General features: G+C 41.5%; 1 protein-coding gene across 1 annotated transcript in view; it reads left to right on the forward strand.

Moving 5' to 3' along the window:
* Positions 1 to 21,328, forward strand: part of tspan4a (tetraspanin 4a) — a 212,691-nt gene that overhangs the window by 174,012 nt on the left and 17,351 nt on the right. The window lies entirely within an intron of this gene.

The raw sequence follows: 21,328 nt of genomic DNA on the forward strand, positions 1-21,328 counted from the left end.
AAACAAGCAGAAAAAAAACACAGTCAGCGACTGATGCACGATCGTGCCCGCTGTCTTGTGTATTTTATGAAACAAGTTTTTTTTTTTTTGTCCCGTCTAGCCATTGGTGCAGATAGTATTGTTGATCTAAATGCCCTTACATGCTAAACAGATTTGCTCTGTGTCAGGAAAGGTGTTGGCTACTTCTCTGTACCATGAAATTTTATTTGCCGTTATTTGATGTTTTTGTTATGCACATTTGGAGCGACCAGAAGAAGAAGCAAGAAGAAACACAGAAAAGAAGAAGAGAAACTGGGGGGGAGACAGTAGAGAGAGAGACAAAAACAGCAGCAACAAGAATTCCCATAACAACAACAGTGAGAGTGACAAACAGAACAGTTAAATGTCAATGATGGCTAAGGGTCACAATGGAGATGATATCAGTGGAATGAAACAGTCCAACTTACCAGTAGCAATAGTAACGATGAAGACATGAACCGTGATAGTAAGTATGGAACAAGTTTATGAAGTTTATGTTTATGAAACAAGTTTAAGATTGCAAGGTGCATACTGCAACGTATTGAGAGGGGTGTAATATTTTAGCGGCTTGCTAAGTCTACCTAATGTCATGACAGACAATGCAGGTCTGCACAGCTCTGCATAGCATATTATATACCCAACACGTTTACCATGTACGTAACTTTAGATACAAACCAAAATAGAGGCAGGCTGAAGAAAACCCAATAAATTGGAGGCATTGTGACAAACCCTGAGCCGTTTTAAACTTCCAAATGGACCTTGAACATGAATGCGGCACCACTGAGGTCCTCTGTGTGTGTCCCTTGCAGAGTCGGTCAAAGTGAATACATAATGAGCATTTTTTTTAAATACGAATATGGATAATGACCAAATGTACTCATTTCATACTCGTATCTGGCAAAAATGCATTATCCGGATAATCGCTTATAATAACCATTATCAGGCTCATCCCTATTGTTTGATTTCCTTACTCAATCTGTTCCATAATTTGATTCCACATACTGAAATGCTATGGCTTTTTAATGTTGTTTTCACTTTTTGTACGTTGAGTTTATTTGTTTATTTCTCCTCTCTTGTAGAACAGCATTGTATGACATTTTTGGTAATAGCTTATTGTTAGCTCTATGCAGTATTTAGGTGTTTGAAAATTGTTTGAAAAATTTTTACATTTGTCATTTTAGAAACAAATGATCAGTATGTAGTATCAGTAGATCAGTAGTTTTGGACCCATTTCTGAACTAATCCCCTGATTCCGTACCCTTCTAAGTTTGTTATGATTGTGATGATTATGAATGAATGTATGATTATGATGATGTCATGATTGATTGCATCTTTTGTCAGATCCATGAATACTGCAGCTGTACACTTGTATGATATATAGCATTAGTGATCTCCTCTGTAATTTGAATCAGTGGCATGGAGGTAGAAATGTTAACTCTCTATCTGTACTGACGATTTGATGGTAATTCATTCGCACTGATACATTTATCCAACTTGTTGTTGAATAGCTTTTCAATTATTTTAGAGAATTGTGGTAATAAGGAGGCTGGTCTGTAGACCAGTAAACTGATTTGTTGGCTGACTTGCTGATTTTTGTTAGGGAATTTTCCAGTCTGAAATGATACATTACTGATGTATGTCATGGATTACCCTTTTTATAGTTTCATTATGATTCCATTACATTACACGTTTTTCTTTACAATTATTGACAATATCAATATTTCCGTTTTTTTTCTCACATCTGTGAGAAACATGGAATTAGAATTCCTTTCTATTGTTTCATTCCTTTCCTTGAATTTTGGAATTCCTTCTTCCAGTTTTGGACCAATATTTAGAATGTAGTTGTTGAACCTTTCAACTATCTCCTTCATATCATCATTATTGGTGCTTCCAACTGTGAAATAATGATGGTTGTCTGTCTTATTACTTTCCTAATAATGCTGTTTTAGATGCCCCAGGTTGCTCTAATGTTGTTTTTATTCTTATCTAATAGTCTAATATCCGTCTAATAATGATGGCCTTTATTGTCTTTAGCACAGTTTTTCTTTTTTGATGAATAATAGGTGGTATTCATTCATGAAACAGCATTATTTACTCATCAATATAATTTTAAAAAGCTGTGATAGCGTGAAGCTGCAAAACAGGAAGCAAGAAGTGGTGATAGACGGTGCAAAAAGTGGATAATGTGCACACTAGCAGTTCTGCATGCCTCACACTGATGGAGTCAGGCGCTGACTGCTGATGTTTCTTTGAAATTGTTGCTTTAAAAGCAGGATTGCGTTTTGCAGTTGGGTGTAGCAATATTTAGTTGCAGGTAAACATGCTGGAGAAAGCATGAATATCATGAATGGCAATTGTTCTGTTGTGTTTTTTTTTTTTAGTATCATTATTATTATTTTGACTGTGGGGTGAAAATGAAAGTGTGGAGTAGTTACAGATTTAAAAAAAAAACTTTCCGACAGGGTTATTAGTAGGTAAAACGTACTGTCTGCTTTTCGTTAATTACCAGAGCTGCATGTAATAGGATGAATATTTACAAGTGAAATGTTACAGCAGGTTGTTACAAGAATTAGCTGGGTTTGCAGAGATAATATGTAAGGACAGCTAATATCAAATATTAATTTAGAACAAACTCCACCTCCTTGTGACCTGCTTTTCAACCGTGCAAACTCCTCTGCAACAAATTCATGAAATCCCTGCCTTGCCGTATTGTATATCCTGTTATCTTGTCAGTTACTAACATAAGCACCGTTCTTTCCGTCATACGCTGAGTTGAAAAAGTAGTGGCTGCTCTCTGTCTTTATAAACTGGAAAGGCAAGTAAAAAAAATACATAGAATATGTCCTTTTTTTTTTCCCCAAAATGTCCTTTTCCGTATTTTCCATCTTGGAGGATTCCAGTGTAGCCTTAGCACCCTGCTACTATACATTGAAATATACAGTACAGCACAGTGTCCTGCTAGTATGTTATGCATATACAAATAAACAACAAATAATAGCATATCCATATCACACTGAGTCTATTTCAAAGTTTGATTCATATATAATTTCATTAAGCCGCACCTTGTCTTCATTGTCTGAGTGCTACTGATGCCATTCATTCAATAATCAAAGACTAAGAAGGCTTTCTGTAGAGGCAAAATGGTCTATTTTCATGATGTCAACTGGGTTAAGTCCATTCCTTTCTTCCTTCATCACAAGCGTGCTCACAAAGAAGCAGGGGAGGGGACAAAACTAGAAGAACAAAATCCCTGCTCTTGCAATTCTAATCATTGAAAGCTGGAAAATTGTGATTATGTATTTCAAATAAAATGGCACACACACACAGTCAGTGTGACAGACGATGAAACATTAAGCAACCGTTTGCCTTTTTACATGTTCTATTGATGCAAATGTGAAGCATAAATATTTAAAACATCACATAAAGAACATTTATGTAATGTTGGAGTATGACAAAGCATAGGCGGTTGCCAATGGGAAATGACAAATTATCGTACCAGAAGCTTACCATGATCGTATTTTGAGGAAAATGATTGTACAAACCCGATTTAATGTTGCTTAGGACCATCTCCTACAGTAAAACATTACCCTTGGCCCTCAATAGTACTGCTTACTCACATTCAAAAAATCAATGGTTTTCAACGCCATCCTATCATGCAAAGAAGAGTGCACATCTCACAGGATTAAACACTTTTTTGTTTTTGACACAAGACTTCCAACTTCTTATGCTACATTCAAGCAGCAAACAAATTGTACTTAAAACTGCAAATATGGTGGCCAACTCAAATATCCAGCTAACGTAAGGCTGTGCACTTTAAAGCGACTGCAGATTTCTATATCTTCCAGAATCTGCATCTATTCCAGCTCTATTTTTAATGGATTTTCAAAAGACCCGCCACCGGGCACGCCCACTCCACTGTAATTGGTCACACTCCTATGTGCTCCGCAGGATGTCCGCACTACTGCTGAACTCCACTTTCTAATTTTGTTGGCACAGAAGTTGAAAATAAGTGAATAACCTCTTTGAAGAGCTACTTGATAAGTGGCTAGGAGCTTTATTCTCCATGTATGAACTCAGAGTGCTAACATTTCCCTGTTTACTGCATGCACTATAATTTCTTCTTCTTTTTGTTGTTTTTTTTTGTATCCCATCCAACCATTGGGGCAGATAGTATTGTTGAACTAGACCAGGGGTGCTCACACTTTTTCAGCATGCAAGCTACTTTTAAAATGACCGAGTCAAAATGATCTACCCACTACAAAAATGCAAAACATCTATTTATTTTCAAATGTATTGAGGATTATTTGTACGTACAATGTATGTTGATGTACCTTACATAACCAAATGAGCCAATATTGCAAAACACACATAATTAACAACTAACATTTTTTGTAATTACCTCCACATTACTCCCCATTTCCCTTCTTTGGTACTGCGATGGTAGAATGGCATATGAGGCAAACGCACTTCGAAAAAGACATTGTGAAAAAAAAGTCCACCTCCCATTCCGTATGGAAGTGATATGTTTTTACTTTTTACTTGGTCCAGCTCCTTCACTCATTTTAGTGACCATAAACTTTAGCGAGGGCTTAAAATCTAACGCAATTCGCCGACTAGCTTAGCACTTTGCATCGTTGTTTACGCATGAGCGGTGACCTAAAGGTCAAAATTCAGTTGTCATCTGACTGGTTGTCCTGTATGTCAATCAAGTAACGGGGATGGATGATAGGCTGACATCGTAAGTTCTGCTGCACTTAGAGACGTTGTTTGATTTGATTGGTCGCCCGAAGGGCAACATTCAGTTGTCATCTGAATGGCTGCCCTGTATATCAATCAAGTGACGGCATTGACGCTGGGATGATATTTTTTTAATGTCACGCCGCGATCGACCAGCGATCGACCAGTACCACCTCTGCGATCGACCGGTAGATCGCGATCGACTTAATGAGCACCCCTGATCTAGACCCATCTAAATGATTTGGATCCGTATCTGTCCTCTGAGTGGGCGGGGTATAAACCGGAAGTGGGTGTGGTTTAACCTGGAAATGGACAGAGTTGTGCAAGTGATCCTTGACACTTTATACTTTAATTATTTTTAATGAGCTGTGTGAAGTCGGTGATTCATGTAAACACGGCAAAAAGGGAAATAATCGCTCAGTACTACAAGCAATTTTACAACTGACTTTATATTACTAGAAAACAAGCAGAAAAAAAACACAGCACGATCGTGCCCGCTGTCTTGTGTATTTTATGAAACAAGTTTTTGTTTTTTGTATTGTTGATCTAAATCCCCTTACATGCTAAACAGATTTGCTCTGTGTCAGGAAAGGTGTTGGCTACAACTTCCCTGTACCATGAAATTTTATTTGCCGTTATTTGATGTATTTGTAATGCGCATTTGGAGCGACCGGACCGGAGCAAGAAGAAACACAGACAAGAAGAAGAGAAACTGGGGTGGGGGGTGGGGGGAGAGACAGTAGAGGGAGAGACAAAAACAGCAGCAACAAGAATTCCCAAAACAACAAGAGTGACAAACAGAACAGTTAAATGTCAATGATGGCTAAGGGTCACACTGGAGATGATATCAGTGAAATGAAACAGTCCAACTTACCAGTAGCAATAGTAACAATGAAGACATGAACCGTGATAGTAAACACAATTACAGCCATACAGTTACAGTCATTAAAATCTCACTGCTTGACATCATTATTACTGTAATAATAGCATACCAATAGCATATAGACATCAGGGATAAGATGGTAGATTGTGTAGATTGTGCACCCATATGGAGGTGTGTACTTCTGTTGGTGTGCAATAAAAAAAAATATATCCAACTTTCTATGAATCGTAGTTTTTAGTTGTTGTTCATGATTGGTTGTCTAATTGGTCCCCTTTCTCTGTTAACACAAAGTCTGCGCTGCGTGTTGGCTCATTTGTGATTAGATTACTAAGGGGGTGGGGGGGGTGATCTGGCGTGCATCCAGCACAACCACGGAGACGAGCGATGAGTGGAGATGTCTTGTCTTTTCACTTCTAAAATGTTGATTTTGGGGCACAATCCATTTATTTCGGGGGGCGTTGTCCCCTTCCCCCAACCCCAGTGTAGAGTCGGTTCCGGTTGGCAGTATACTTCCAGTTCCCATCAGGTTGAGTTCCCATTATGCAAGACGTCTCAGATGTGATGGGACAATTCATGCAAAAATGTACATGCTGGTTCAAACGCGAGGGCGGCACGGCGGTCGAGTGGTTAGCGCGCAGACCTCACAGCTAGGAGACCAGGGTTCAATTCCCACACTCGGCCATCTCTGTGTGGAGTTTGCATGTTCTCCCCGTGCATGCGTGGGTTTTCTCCGGGTACTCCGGTTTCCTCCCACATTCCAAAAACATGCTAGGTTAATTGGCCACTCCAAATTGTCCATAGGTATGAATGTGAGTGTGAATGGTTGTTTGTCTATATGTGCCCTGTGATTGGCTGGCGACCAGTCCAGGGTGTACCCCGCCTCACGCCCGAAGACAGCAGGGATAGGCTCCAGCACCCCCGCGACCCTCGTGAGGAAAAAGCGGTAGAAAATGAATGAATGAATGAATGGTTCAAACGCTTCCATTAAATAGTGGTTGCTGTCATTGCTGTTTTTTCCATTGAAATGCGTGCAACCCTCGGAAAAATCTGCATGTGGGGTTTTGGAGACCCGTCATCACTGTGCGCCTGTCAGCCAATATACCATTACGCAGGCTGCGCTTCGCCTGTGCCAAGAATAGACCAGGCTGGAGCTCACAAATTTATCTTCACCTTTGCCGGGCTGTTTTGTCACGAAATCGTCACTGCGGCAAGCTGAAAATGTGGACACCTCCCCTGGCACGCCACCACGGCCATCTTGGCGCAGTCCAAATGACCAAATATCAAATTAGTATCAAATTACCAAATTGCGCATATTACCACTGCGTGGGCTGCGCCGGGCCACCTTGCGCTGCGCCATGAAATTAGAGCCAAATCGGTAAAACAACATCGGTAGTGCAAATATGGTCACTACATGTTTATTTGCGGGACTGTGATCGGATGGATCTGTGTTTAAAAAAGCTTATATATCCATCGATGGTTGAAAAAGGCTATTAGCAACTGCAACTGTGAGCTTGTAATTTGTATGCATGCAGGGAAGACACTGCCTGTATGCACACTCTATAATGCTACTTAGACCACCGCTTACCTACCCAAAATAAGTGCATTTAGGACATGGACACGTGAAATTGTAACTTACAGCCTGCACTTCTGATGCTTCAACATGACCAAGTAACGTTGGAAAGGCTTTGACAAGGCTTTGAACATTGGTGTCACCAATGTTCGCCCATGTTTACAAAACATTCCCATATTTTCTCTTCACCTGGAATCTTCAACTCCAACCACGACTGCTCGCCTCTCCAGTTTGCTGTCCTTCATTCATTCATTCATTCATTTTCTACCGCTTTTCCTCACGAGGGTCGCGGGGGGTGCTGGAGCCTATCCCAGCTGTCTTCGGGCGAGAGGCGGGGTACACCCTGGACTGGTCGCCAGCCAGTCATAGGGCACATGTAGACAAACAACCATTCACATTCATACATTCATACCTATGGGCAATTTTGGAGTCGCCAATTAACCTAGCATGTTTTTGGAAACCGGAGTACCCGGAGAAAACCTACGCATGCACGGGGAGAACATGCAAACTCCACACAGAGATGCCCGAGGGTGGGATTGAACCCTGGTCTCCTAGCTGTGAGGTCTGCACGCTAACCCCTAGACCACCGTGCCGCCCTGCTGTCCTTCAAACCAGAACAAATATTACCCTGGAAGCGATTACTCCGTGCTAACATGGTGTAATGATAGCAGTGAAACAGAGCAGCAGAGTTGGGGGGGTGGGGGGCCAACACAGAGCTTTGAAACTGAGCGGTCAGAGTCATCCCAAACTTCTTTCAGAGCTCGCTTCCAAATGCCCAAACCTCATTATCTGAAACATTGGCATAGTTTGTCACGATAATGACATAGGTTAGAAAAGTGGAAAAAAGCATAATGGGTCCCCTTTAATGTTCAGTTGTGTTAATAATACCCCTGGGCGAAATCCACAGTAAAGCGATTCATCAAAAAAATTGGACACCACTCGTTTGTGTTTCTTTGTCAAACAACTATGTTTTTTAGACATGCCATGATTTTCCGAGCGGTGATCTCTGCCACCATTTGCACTTTGCAGCAGCGACAGGAAGCTTTGCTGGTAACGCTAACAGAAGTAAAACTGCTGTCTTTTCCCATCTACTTCTGTTTAAGCCTTTTTGGCAGAACTGCCGCTTGGTTTTCTATGTCGTCTCTTCCTCCTCGTCTTCCAGCACTTTCGTTTTATGCCTCCACCCCAATGTGTTCATTGTACATTGTTATTTACTTTTGTGCGCTAGGTTCAAGGTCACTTGTGTGCCATTATACGTTGATCAAAGAGGGAAGTGAGACAATGTCGAACATCAGGCGCTGTGTAGGATGAATCCTGTTCATGTTTGCTCATAGCCATACCGTCAAGGCGTGACAATTATTTCTGAATAATGAAATTATCGTACAAATACAATAATTATGTTACAATAATGTTAAAAAAATTTAATTACATCAATATGTCGGGATGTGCTATGTGAACACGATTAGTTGATTGAAATCATGTTAATATTTTAAATCAAATTATTTACTTTGAATTCAACTAACATGTAAGATAGTTTCAGTATTATTCAATGGACAAAATTGGGTTTTGTTAGTTTCAATCAATTTGTCTTGTTTTTTATCGATAGAAGCAGTAAAGGACTTGTTTAAATCAAATGACAAAGTCTAATAACATGCAAGAAACATGCAAATACTTAGAGGGGACCTATTTTGTCACTCTTCTGACCTACAAATGTTGTTTTATTGTAATGTTAAACGATGACAAAGTTTCAGATAATGAGGTTTGCGTATTTGGAAGTGATCCCTGAAAGACGTTTGGGATGGCTCTGAACACTCTGTTTGTAACACGATGAACGCCATTCGTATTGGATTGATGGATATGAAATTGGTTCATCAGATTTTTCATCGAATCTTACTCAGACAACATGATTGAATCATACCTTTATTTTATTTACAATGGACATATTTACGTTACAATGCTTTGTTTACTTTTTGAGTCTGGCAATGATGATCAAAAAGCAACTACAATTCGAACCACCAAAAATAAGTGATAAAGTTGAGCTATTCCATAAAGAGGCAGACCGAGTCAAGTCAAATCAAGCCAAGTCCGTATGTCTAATATAGTGCCAATTCACAACAGAGGTGATCTCAAGTTTTGAAGCTCATTATACATTAAAGAGAACCATCTGAACCCCACGTCAGCAAGCACTTGGCAACCGAGGAAAGACCTACTTGTGGATTTGAGTGGCCCATCATTGGATGTGACAAACAAGCGGCTGAACCGTTTCTATCTGCCTCGACACATATGGCACTTGGCATGTCAGCTTATGACACAAAAGGTTTACCAGCAACAAAACACTGACAGTAGCTTTGGAGTTACGCTTGTTGCATATAATTATTCATACGAACACATAGAGGTGAAAACATCACCTGTTGGTGCAGATCAAAAAGGAATGACAGCAACAGCTCCATTTCTAGGGATGGGGATTCTGTCTTTAGCCTCTCAGCTTGACTAGATACCATTTAGGAATGACAGCGTTTTCAGGGCTTTAAAGTAGTATTATAAAAGTCACATGCTATAAATGTAGAAGTACCCGTAATTAATATTACTTGGATGGAAATCAATGAATGTCACGGTCGGGCTTCATTGCTTTACGGTTCGACCCCAGGATGCAGAGAACAGGACCAAATGCAGGGAAACAATATTTATTTTAGCAATAATTGCAGCAGAGCGGCACGGTGGTCGAGTGGTTAGCGCGCAGACCGCAGTTTGCATGTTTTCCCCGTGCATGCGTGGGTTTTCTCCGGGTACTCCGGTTTCCTCCCACATTCCAAAAACATGCTAGGTTAATTGGCCACTCCAAATTGTCCATAGGTATGAATGTGAGTGTGAATGGTTGTTTGTCTATATGTGCCCTGTGATTGGCTGGCCACCAGTCCAGGGTGTACCCCGCCTCTCGCCCCAAGACAGCTGGGATAGGCTCCAGCACCCCCGCGACCCTTGTGAGGAAAAAGCGGTAGAAAATGAATGAATGAATGCAGCAGAGCGGCACGGTGGTAGAGAGCGCAGACCTCACAGCTAGGAGACCAGGGTTCAATTCCACCCTCGGCCATCTCTGTGTGGAGTTTGCATGTTCTCCCCGTGCGTGCGTGGGTTTTCTCCGGGTACTCCGGTTTCCTCCCACATTCCAAAAACATGCTAGGTTAATTGGCCACTCCAAATCGTCCATAGGTATGAATGTGAGTGTAAAACGGAAACCAAAGCCCAAGAAGGTAACTCAAAGAAACTGTGACGTGGGAACCCACACAAGGCGTGTGTCAGGGGCAGGACGTGGGAAGGAGGACCCAAAGGCAGAATTGGCAGGCTCTGCACGAGGTAAGGTTCTACACGCGGGTCGGGGTCGGTACACAGGAAGTCAGTCCAATAAGGCAAAGGTATCCGAGCGGCAGGCAGAAGGAGAGGTCGAAAGGCAGGCGAGGGTCGAGAACCAGGCGAGGCGATGACAAGGAATGCTAGAACGAGACATGGGAGTACAACGAACTTGCACCAGACAGGAGGAATCAGAGGCAATATATAGCCAGCAGGAAATTAGGTGATGAGGGACACCTGAGCACAATCAGGCAGGAGGCGGGGTCTCCAAGGAGAAGGCGGGGTAGGCAATGGCAGGCATGACAGCGTGACAATGAAGTAGCTTTACCAGGCCTTCACTGCAGCCACCTAGGTCTTCCTGCATTCACTTTTGTCTTGAGTAAGTGAAAAACATGCTCTATTGGGTCAGGATCCGGCCATTAACTTGAGAGATATTCCCTTTATTTTCATTCCAAAGGTTGTTCCATTGCCGTTTGTGTAGGGTCATTGTTCAGCTGCACTTTGAAGTGCTGTCTTGTCAGTTTTGTGGCATTTGGCTACACCTCACAAATCATCTTGTTACTTTTGTCAGCAGTCACAGCGTCAGCAAACACCAGAGCGCTCGTTCATACGTGTCCATGCCATAACTCAGCCTGCACCATGTTTGACACATGATGTGCCCACACCCCTCAGACGGGCTGACCCATGTCGACATGAGTGCTTGTTGATATAACCCAAAGCCAAATATCCTATTACTTGCACATTTACTTGTGATTTTGGCTAGAGACAGCAGGAGAAAGGGCAATAATACAACTATGGTAGTTTGTTGACATGTTACAGAAATATCTTGACGACTACGGCTATAAAGCTTTTGTACATTGTACATGTGAAAATGTAGCTTACAACCTGAAAAACATCATAAAATGGTTGGATTTTCTTAGTTGCTGTGGTAGTTTTCTGAAGCTTACTTCGCCCTGAACAGGAAGTCATTGTGTGAATATTTTTGTCCCTCGCTTCTTCCTGGTTCAAATTACGTTTGCGGCCATGCTGTTTCATGGTTGAATACAGCCTATTATTAGTGGAAAATATATATATATTTACGCAAATTGTATGTATTTGTTCACCTAAATTATATAAATAAGCTTTTTTTTTAGAATAAAAATGACTAAATGAACTAAAATACAAAAATAAGCCATTCAGACGATGCATTGAAAGATGCTGTCAATGATATGTAGTCAGGGTGTGGAAAATAATCGATATTAATCGATACATCGATGCGCATGCGCGCCTATCCCAGCAGCTGTATTCGGGCAAGAGGCGGGGTACACCCTGGACTGGTGGCCAGCCAATCACAGGGCACATATAGACAAACAACCATTCACACTCACATTCATACCTATGGACAATTTGGAGTGGCCAATTAACCTAGCATGTTTTTGGAATGTGGGAGGAAACCGGAGTACCCGGAGAAAACCCACGCATGCACGGGGAGAACATGCAAACTCCACACAGAGATGGCCGAGGGTGGAATTGAACCCTGGTCTCCTAGCTGTGAGGTCTGCACGCTAACCACTCGATGGCCCTGCACCATCATTATTTGGCGTTTTGTATTGAATACGAACGGAAGCCGGATTCAGGCACATACAACTACTAGTAAAACTAGCTCGACAAAACGTCCGTCATTTGAAAAGAATGCCTCGTTAAGAAGCCGTACAACGGCAGCAGACAAACATGCAGACCCCCTTAAAAAGGGGACACCACAACACGGACTAGTCTACCGCCGCCTCCCCGTCTAGTTCTTCGTCGGACACCCGGGGAAGAACCAAGCAAATCAGGTCAGAACAAGTGGATCTTCCACTGCTTTCCAAATTGTCCAGGAGCTAGTATTTGTCCGTCCCCAAAAAGTGCCCCCCAACAAGTGTTCAGCACAGCAGGTGACATTAGAAGAGCAGAGCAGTTGGCTTCTTCCTGAATTTAAACAATTTTAAAATGGTATAAGTTGTTTTCCACTTTCTGCTCCCCACTACTGTATTAGCCTAGCTGCTAGCTCATTCATATTAGCAGTATGTTTAGCAGACAGGAATGTAAACAAACATTGATTCCACTGTTGAAAGTGTCACTTTAACTTTGTTGTTGCTGTACTGTATTTTTTACAGCAGTAATTATTGTTGAATTGTTTGACTCCACCACTGAACCACTGCTCTTGGAATAGCATAGCCCATGTGAAAGTGGGAGGAAAGTTGTTTTTGAAAAGTTGTTGCTGTTTTAAGATGGCAAAAAGAATGATGAAGAAGTGGTGCATAGTAAAAAAGACAAAAAAGACAAATTTATTGCCAAGTGCTTAGAAGGAATAAAGCCAAATCCTTTTTGTAGGACCATACTGAATTACATTTTTGCCTTTGCTTATTAGCATCATTTTGAATTGCATCATATCGCAATAAATTGCACCATATCATGCCGGATTGCATTGATTTGAACTAAATGATTATCACATCGTATCGCATCGTGAAGACGGTGAATCGTATTGCATCGTATCGCCAGAATATTCCATGCATCGTTAAAGTATGGTATAGATGGCAGTGCATGGAGATGTGTATCGAATCGTCCTCAATGCTGAGATTCACACCCCTAATGTAGTATTCTGGTCTCTAGATCACTAGTCAGATCACTAGTCAGTAATTGTTTGGTGAGTTAGGCACAATGATCCCTAATAACAACACGGGTTTTTGGCCATAACCTACGACAAGAAGAAACTCAACTCTGAACCTCCAACGTTACTGTCAGAAGTGAACACGTTTATAGCAACAAAGATGAGCACAAGTCTTATTTTTGTGTTAAATGGCTTCCAAGTGAAAGGTAACTCAATGTCTTTTTTTGGGATGGCAAAGAAAATGAATATTATTCAATGACCAAGCCAGCGTGACCAAGAAAAAGCAGCTACTGAAGAGCGAAAGCCTGGCAAAGCACTGTTGTCAAGTCAAGTCGTTTATTGGTACTCTGTGTAACCACATCAATGAACATGGCAGAATGGAACTGTGATGCGGCTCAAGATGATAGAATCTATCTTTACATGTTCCTCTTCAAAAATGAAAGTAATAACATTCACAAAGCACTGCACTTCTGGCTGCTGGTTCTGGTCACACTCCAGCACTTATAGCATAAGAGGCTTGGAGAAGGCGACATTTTTTTTTTTTTTTGCAGAATGTTTGCTAATACATGGAATAGTGCTTTGGGAGTTGTTAAACTGGGACTGGAGGAACTGATCCACGCATGTTATTAACAAGTGGAATCAGCATCTTGTTAATGAAGAGACAATTCATCTATATTCAGAAATTACTCATGAATTGGGCAATTCCGTCCAAATTTGTACTCCAGTAGTATTTATTGTATGTATGTATTTATTCTTTGTATGTAATTGTATTCCTTTTATATTACTTTCATTACATTTTAATCTCATTTTTTATCCTTTTTTTAACGCTGCACAAGCAAGATTGATATTTTATTTTTCCAACACCTTATATTTCCTTTCCTTTCACACGGGAAGAGAACAAACTTTAAAAAACCAAATGTTAGCAAACCAAAATATTGTAAGTGTTGATGTGAGCGATATGTCAAAGCTGTTTCTTTTCCTTAGATTTTCTTCACGGGTTCTTGTAGTTCTGTATATTCCGGACTACAAGTCTAACTTTTCTTCATGGTTTGGTTGGTCCTGCGACTTATACTCCGGAGCGATTCATATATGTATTTTTTTCCCACACTGACAGCCGCGACAGGCTTGTGTGCCAATGAGTGTGTTTGTCATGCTGTTGCACTTCCTGTATGAAGATACGTATAGAGCCGCTGTGGTGTAGTAGTTAGCGTTCTGGACTTTGGCGCAAATACCCCATGTTCGAATCTCCACTAGTTTTTATTTATTTTATTTTTATATTACCTTTATTTACCCAGGCAAGCAATTTAAGAACGAATTCTTATTTACAAATGCAGCCCGAACAAAGAGCAAAAGCACTTTGATGGGAGAGGGGAGTGCTGAAAATAAGAACAACGTTATATAAAATGACAAATATCAATACGGTAAATATGTAATACAAAAGCATCAAACAACAACATTAAAGCAATGGGATATGGCAATAGGCCTAATCAGCAAGTGCATGAGTCAGATGGAATTAGTTGCAAGTTTTGTTTAAAGATAGAGAGCGATGTGAAGGCTGAAAGTTTTCGGGGGTTTTATAGGGTGTTCCAGTCATTAGCTGCAGCAAACCGGAAAGTGATGCGTCCCAAGATGTACGAACTTTGGGAATGGAGAGTTTGATGGGATTACTGGACCTTAGATTGTAAGCAGAGTGAGAAAGATGTAAGAGGGAAGAGAGATAGAAGGGTGTGATGCCAAGTATGGTTTTGTAGATGAGTTGGACGATGAGTGACGGAGCCGTCTGGTATGGAATGATGTCCAGTCTACCAACTTATATAATTCACAGTGCAGAGTGGTGAAGAATATCCAGCTTCTTCAGAGTGGACTGGGACGCCATCCTATAGATGGTGTCACCATAATCAAAAATGGGCAAGATGGACATTTTGACAAGTGTATGTTTTGCTGAACGGGTGAAAGAGGACTTATTGCGATAGAGCGAGCTTTGACTTTTGACTGTCGGTGCTTGATATGGGTGGTGAAGGAAAGGGACGTGTCCAACCAGAGGCCAAGATATTTGTAACAGGTCACAAACTCCAGTTCAGACCCGTTGACACAGAAAATTTTGGGAGTAGGGGTGAGATCAGGTTTCCGGTCAAAGATTGCATTTGGTTTTCTTAGCGTTAAGGAGAAGGTGAAGGCTGTGGAAGTGCTGCTCTACTGAGGTGAGACTGAACTGAAGTGAGGATGTTGCAGAGCGTAATGAAGGCCCCTCTGCTTATAAGATGGTGTCATCAGCATATAGATGGATCTTGGAATTACCAGCAGATAAGGCTACATAATTTATGTAGATGGAAAACAGCGGTGGGCCTAAAATGGAGCCTTGCGGCACCCCTTTAGTCATGGTGAGAGGGGGAGACAGGATGTTTTCAGTCTTTACTTGCCGGACTCGGTTGTTTAAGTAGCTGGCAAACCAGTTACAGGAGTGGTGCACTAGTACGCTTAAGTGGTGGTATTCATCCGGAATATATATGTAAGTCAGTATGTGGCGGCTCCGTGATTAGGAAAAAAAACTGAAGGAAGACACATATGAAGATATCACAGCCAGTATCTGCTACTTCTATACAGGTGATAAGAGAACGATGATGTCACTGACCCACCATCGCCTCATCACCATCGTATGGCCAGAAGTAAACTTTGACGACAAGCCAACGGTATCTGAATATTTCGACAGACATGACTTCACTTGGGTCGACATTTTCTTGTCGGTATCACTGATACCATCCTGACTGCTACTCACCATCAGATCGGAAAAAAATTCGGTGGTATCGTGTTTGGGACAATTTGTTTGGGATAACCAATAAAGTGTACGATAACCGAGATCCAAAAACCAAATGCTACAAAAACTGGGGTGTACGAAAACCGAGGTTACGCCAAAACTGTATTGTTTTACCTTCAACAAATGAATGTTGTCCATCCAGTATATACCGACAAATAACCGCACACATGGTTGATTTCCCATCTTTCTGGGCTCCCTTGTAAAGCTAACCCTGCATGTACAGTATCTGCTTTGTAATATAAGGTGTAACACGTTGTTATATGTCTTGAACTGGCATATCAACCCTGGCTTTCCCAACATGATTTATACATTTTCAGATGCAGCACAGAGGCGCGATGGGGTTCAGATGAATGAATAACACGGGCCCACTGAATTACTTTCCATATTGATCCAGCTGAGAATTATTTTACCTTGTGCCCAGAAAAATATCTTTTTTTTTTTTTTTGTTCCGCTGTGTTTCAGGCAGATGTGAATTATCGAGTATTTGTTCTCTGTGCCTCTCAGTTAATTGATAAGAGAAATTGTATGAATAGCACAGTCAGTCATCTGTCTGCAGAAGTGAATAATTCAATGAAAACGGCACCGCATGATGGTCATGATAGCACCTCTGCCTTCCCTCGCTGTGCCACATGGTGTTTTCACTGATCAAATAGACGCTGACACACATCTTTGCAATGTCTAAAAGATTGCATTCCCTCGGGTAACCATTTGCCACCTGGCCTTTTTGGCAAACACTGCTGGCATCGCTTGTAAGTCAGCGTTCACCTTTTCTTTGGCACTCTTTCTTCACTGTGAGGACACTTCCATTTTATCATCTGTGACCCAGGAGGGCAGCGCTCCAATCCTCCTCATTTTCATAATTACTGTATCATTCTCTTCTTTAGACTCTAGGTGGCTCAGGGACATTAGACCCAGTTTCAAAAGGGATTGTGAAATGTGCTTGAGATACTGGCGAAAATGTCCCACCGTCAGAAAATAGAGATGCTCTTGTAGAGGGGGAAGAAATTGCACAGCGCATTCTGTTGGAAATGTCAATGGAAAGTTCAGGTAAGCTACATGAGGTTTAAAGAGCGTGGGGAGATAAGGACGCTGCCTAGGGAGATCTTATTCCTTTCTCAAGGAGCATCTCCTGAATCTAAATGTGTTACCAAGTAAAATTGCACACAATACATGAGAGAATAACTGTTGGGGCACCTCGCCATTGCACCCTGCATGGAGCCACAATAGCCACGTTTACATGAGGAGTTTTTCTCTTTCCGAATGGAATCTTTCCAAATGACCTTTCCGAAAGCAATGGTATACATGGAAAGGAATATTCCAATTGTGTGTCGACATGCGCCGCTATAATCAACCAGAATAGTCAATGAGGCTAATATTTGATAATTAAGGCACATGTTTTATTCATTCATTCATTCATTCATTTTCTACCGCTTTTTCCTCACGAGGGTCGCGGGGGGTGCTGGAGCCTATCCCAGCTGTCTTCGGGCGTAAGGCGGGGTACACCCTGGACTGGTGGCCAGCCAATCACAGGGCACATATAGACAAACAACCATTCACACTCACATTCATACCTATGGACAATTTGGAGTGGCCAATTAACCTAGCATGTTTTTGGAATGTGGGAGGAAACCGGAGTACCCGGAGAAAACCCACGCATGCACGGGGAGAACATGCAAACTCCACACAGAGATGGCCGAGGGTGGGATTGAACCCTGGTCTCCGAGCTGTGAGGTCTGCGCGCTAACCCCATAGACCACCGTGCCGCCACATGTTTTATATAGATATATATTTTATTTTTTAATTAAAGTGGACTTGTGAATGGCGTATAGAAGGGTTTAGATTCTGTTCCACAGATGGCGCTAATGCACACGAAAGCTGCTTGCCAACCGCCAATAAACAACAGAAGAAGAAAAACACCAGGAAGAAGAAGGCACCCTGACAACTTTCCGATTGAGCGGGTACAAGATACCTCAATCGGATTGGGGAAAGGAATATTCCACCCCTGGGAATCCCATTATATATTCATTCAGATTGGCACTTTTTTTTCGGAATGAGGTGTATACAAAGGTTACATTCTTTCCGTTTGAGCAAATAACCCGAATGGAATTGGAATATTTGGGTTCATCTATACGTGGCTAATGTTGTGGCATAGTTGTTTAGATATTTTGGCTAAATATTCATTCATTCATTCATTTTCTACCACTAATCCTCATGAGGGTCGCTAGGCTGCTGGAGAGGCAGGGTACACCCTGGACTGGTGGCCAGCCAATCACAGGGCACATATAGACAAACAACCATTCACACTCACATTCATACCTATGGACAATTTGGAGTGGCCAATTAACCTAGCATGTTTTTGGAATGTGGGAGGAAACTGGAGTACCCGGAGAAAACCTATGCACGCACGGGAAGAACATCCAAACTCCTGTACACCACATCATGGAATGCATTTTGATCACAGCTTCGGTCCGGCCAGAGCCAGAACCAGAACCAGAACCAGAACCAAGCCAGAACCCCCAATGAGTCAATATAAGTTGAGATGCTACACTCTGGAGTTTCACAGATGTTTAACAGACATTTTTCGATGATTTTCAGTTAATATGTGTTGGAATGTCGGAAGTTTTGTTGAGCAAACAATGTTTTACCTTGACCGTGCAACGTTTCAGTTCTTTTTTAGATATATTTGGGTCCATGTAAACGTGGCTAGTGATGATGCTTCTAGAAAGACTTTCTGTTACAAGATGGTGGAGTGTGGCTGTAAGAATTCCTGCTATTCATCTGTAAGAACTTCAGTGAGGGTTCTTTCACACCAACACATTACAATCCTGCCTAGGTGAGCCTTGTTTTTTGTACTCGGAACACCAGATCTGCCCAAAAGACCACACTTCCAGCCTCACTTCCTATCTGACTGCACCGAACAAAATAAGCGTCTCAGAAAAGTAGCTTCCAACAAGTGAATCACAAAATGAATACAGACTCACCATTGGTACGAGCATGGAGTTTGAAGATGATCACATCCTGTAGATGTTTGATGCGTGGGTGACAGGCAGTGGGCGAGCATGAATTAACTTGACACCTGACAAATACGAATACCAGCACTCAACACAGACGTAATAACGTCATCAAAGCTCACCTTGCATTCATGCACACCCAGCTTCAGCATTTGGGATCAAAGATGAACTGGAAAAATATTATTCTATTTGTCTAAAGCAGGGGTGCTCATTAAGTCGATCGCGATCTACCGGTCGATCGCGGAGGTGGTACTGGTCGATCGCTGGTCGATCGCTGGTCGATCGCGGCGTGACATTAAAAAAATATCATCCTCGCATCAATGCCGTCACTTGATTGATATACAGGGCAGCCATTCAGATGACAACTGAATGTTGCCCTTCGGGCGACCAATCAAATCAAACAACGTCTCTAAGTGCAGCAGAACTTACGATGTCAGCCTATCATCCATCCCCGTTACTTGATTGACATACAGGACAACCAGTCAGATGACAACTGAATTTTGACCTTTAGGTCACCGCTCATGCGTAAACAACGATGCAAAGTGCTAAGCTAGTCGGCGAATTGCGTCAGATTTCAAGCCCTCGCTAAAGTTTATGGTCACTAAAATGAGTGAAGGAGCTGGACCAAGTAAAAAGGCAAAAACATATCACTTCCATACGGAATGGGAGGTGGACATTCTACCATTGCAGTACCAAAGAAGGGAAATGTGGAGTAATGTGGAGGTAATTACAAAAAATGTTAATAGTTAATTATGTGTGTTTTGCAATATTGGCTCATTTGGTTATGTAAGGTACATCAACATACATTGTACGTACAAATAATCCTCAATACATTTGAAAATAAATAGATGTTTTGCATTTTTGTAGTGGGTAGATCATTTTGACTCGGTCATTTTAAAAGTAGCTCGCATGCTGAAAAAGTGTGAGCACCCCTGGTCTAAAGTCTAAAGTTCCCTTTGTTACACTACTATGGTGAGTTGAAGGACCACCGAACAAAGTGGGAAGAATCCCTTCTCCCATCGCGGTTCAAACATCAGATCCTCGCGTTTCTAGTTTTTTTAAATGCATATCTAAACCAGTCTAAGACTTAGACTGGCCATATCTAAGTCTTTGTATTATTGGGCTAAATCACGCATTTCCGAGCATAAAAATGGCTAAATGAATAAAAATACAAATAAGGGGGCCCTGGGAAATGGCAGCTAGCTAGAGCTGACTTTTAGCTGAGTGCTAGCAGTACGTTAGCAGTGTAAAGAATGGCAGACAGCAGCTCCTGTGTGAATTTTCACTGCATGTGTTCTCTGCTTGTTAGTAAAACCATTGAAGTGCATCGTGAGTCTCTGCTACTCTGGTCTCTATGTGTCAGTAATGTTACATTGATGAGACAATAGTCACCAGGAAGTACGCTGTCAAGTGTAAAACGCAACATAGATACATGTCTGGTGTGAATTTGGGATTAGATGGCTTACTTCGTATTATTATGTCTACTACACTGGCTAAAACAAGAGTAAAGGTCATGATGGGGGTTTTATAATGGTACAAAAACTTACTTAGAAGGTCATAAACAGGTTCTCTATGCTCTAACTATGAAAATATTCAATTTATTAATATTGAATTTCACAGAAATCGTGGTTGTGTCTGGACCCAGTTAACCGGGATAAACGAGGAATGACTGTTATAACACAAAACAACATAAGCATGCAAAAAATATGGGACCCTTATTCCATAGTACATATGCTTTGACGTACATCCTGGCGATTGTAACTGAGACTATTTTTGACACTCTCCTAGTATATCTCAGTGCCATCAAAGGGGACTGTTTTTATTACATTAGCATGAGCCCAAATAGCCCTCCACTTTAACTCATTCTATTGCAGTCATTTTTCAAAACAATTTTATCAGATTTTTCAAGGCACACAGAATATTGTGTTCTATAAATAAATACCAACAAAAAATACTCTAGTCTTTCATCAGGAAAAAAAAAGTTTCTAGCTTTTTCCGTTCTTTAGTAATCAACCGTAGAACATAGGTAAGTTTCAGGAAAATGTCAGTTCCCAACAAAAAAGGGGTCGGAGAAAAACAGCTTTTTGTGAAGCATAACTTTCACTTTTTCTGTTCTTTAGTAATCAACCGTAGAACATAGGAAGGTTTCAGGTAAATATCAGTTCCTAACAAAAACAAAGGGGTGAAAAACAGCTTTTTCTGAAGCATAACTTTCATTCATTCATTCATTCATTTTCTGCCGCTTATCCTCACGAGGGTCGCGGGAGGTGCTGGAGCCTATCCCAGCTGTCTTTGGGCGAGAGGCGGGGGCATAACT

This window comes from Doryrhamphus excisus, chromosome 1, assembly GCF_030265055.1.
Source record: "Doryrhamphus excisus isolate RoL2022-K1 chromosome 1, RoL_Dexc_1.0, whole genome shotgun sequence".
Classification (NCBI taxonomy): domain Eukaryota; kingdom Metazoa; phylum Chordata; class Actinopteri; order Syngnathiformes; family Syngnathidae; genus Doryrhamphus; species Doryrhamphus excisus.